Consider the following 1,927-nt stretch of genomic DNA (forward strand, 5'->3'; position numbering starts at 1 on the left):
CATCAGCAGACGTTTCACAGGAGGTTACGTAAACTCGAGAGTTGTGAAGAACCGATAGATGTTTTGTTTGGCCTGCAGAACCAATGGATTTACCCGAACCTAGTTCGCGGAGAAGAGAAGTTCTGCAATGCTTGTGAGGATGCCCAAGTGTTAGAATACGTGATTCACTATCTGCGTATGTTGTAATGATTCAATTACGGGATGGATTGGCCCCCATACCGAAGACTTCTATCATGGGCTATCATATGTTGATAGGAAATCAGAGAGACTTAAGACCCTAGAAGAGTGTCGACACGACAAACCAAAAGCCTTAGAATGACAGGACGATGGAAACCCTATACAGGCACCCGTTGCCAATCGTAGGTTATACAGTGAGATTCAACCCAGACCCATTTCCTGTAGGATAACCAGTAATTGTCGACCACCATGAGATTTTCGATAGTTGTTTAGCATTGGTGACAGCCTGACAGCATAGAAGACCCAGTCTCAGAAGGATTTGATTTTGATGAGAGGACTCAAGATTTTAGGGAAAAGGTTATGCCCTTACCGGAAGAGCACCAGTGAAGGAGTTATCCAGCAGAATATGAGAAGACTGACACCGTCAACCCGAAGGCTGGAGTACATGAGTTTTGTTGGAACTGTAACCATGCTTCTAAGGGTGGTAGCACCCATACACTGTGTTGATTAATGGATTTGTTGGAGATATGCCCTAGAGGCAATCATGTATCATGATATTTCCTATGTGTTTATGAATAAAGATAGTCCTTGGACATTATCAATGATGTGTATCAGCAAGTACGTGACTTTTTTGTGGGACTATGCATTGTACGATGACTGTCCTAAAAGGTCCCTAGTTGAAAGGGCTGTGTGGACGCGCAGCCAACTAGACTAGCATATGACACGGTCGATGGCTTGGTCTCACTAGCCATGGAGCATTGGATGCTAACCAGATAATATGGACTTGGAAGGATCTGGTTGGATTCGACGTAGTCGGATCCGAGTCGAGATAAGGTTCGAGTCAGATAGACCCAACTATGAGACGCAGCGATATGTCATCTGTGAGTCTCTAGTACAACATATGTTCTATGTCCTAAGACCTGAGCTGACGCATGTACTCGGGATGGTGACAGGCTTGCTTTGGGCCGACCAAATGCTACTACATAACTGGGTAGTTATAAAGGTAGGTTTCGGGTTTGTCCAGAACCATGCAGCGAGACGTGGTCGGGCAAGATGGGATTTGCCCCTCCGATCAGGAGAGATATACTCTGGGCCCCTCGTGTGATCCGACCAGGATAAGCAAGGCCATGCGACAAGGATTATGAGATAATCTGGTTTGTGGTCGGCATCACTGAAACGAGAAAGAGGTCGGGCTAGCACAAGGATGACAGACTCGCCTTGAGCCCGACAACATATATCATGTGGCAAAAGGAATGGAAGTAGGATGTACAGGTTTGCCTAACCAGCTTCATAGTCTGTTTGGTGTTCGACATGCCTTGCTTGAGGCCGCTACCAAATGTGCAGTTCAGAGGTGATCCAAATTGCGACCAAGCCGGCTTGAACCTAAGGGGTCGCGCGCTTAAGGGAAGGAACCTACGAGGTCAGATCCGAGAACACTGGTCGGCTGTGATCCGAGCTGTATTAGGATTGTGGTCGAATAGACTTATGGGCTTTAGGGTCCGTGCGAGGCCCAAGTGTTGAGCCCGCGACGGACGCCTATATAAAGTGGAGGTACCGCACACTCACGCGGTTGATTGCTTCGGCGCTGTCACTAGGGTTTGCATGTGTTGCAAATAGACACCTCCACTCGCCACCGGTTGTGTGATTGGACCTAGCAGTCCACCACACGATGTTCCTCCTGCACGCATGGATACCACTTAGAGGCGGTGCACTTGCGCCGCTCCGGCGAACCTGTATGTGGGAACCAACA

This window comes from Triticum aestivum, chromosome 3A, assembly GCF_018294505.1.
Source record: "Triticum aestivum cultivar Chinese Spring chromosome 3A, IWGSC CS RefSeq v2.1, whole genome shotgun sequence".
Classification (NCBI taxonomy): Eukaryota; Viridiplantae; Streptophyta; class Magnoliopsida; order Poales; family Poaceae; genus Triticum; species Triticum aestivum.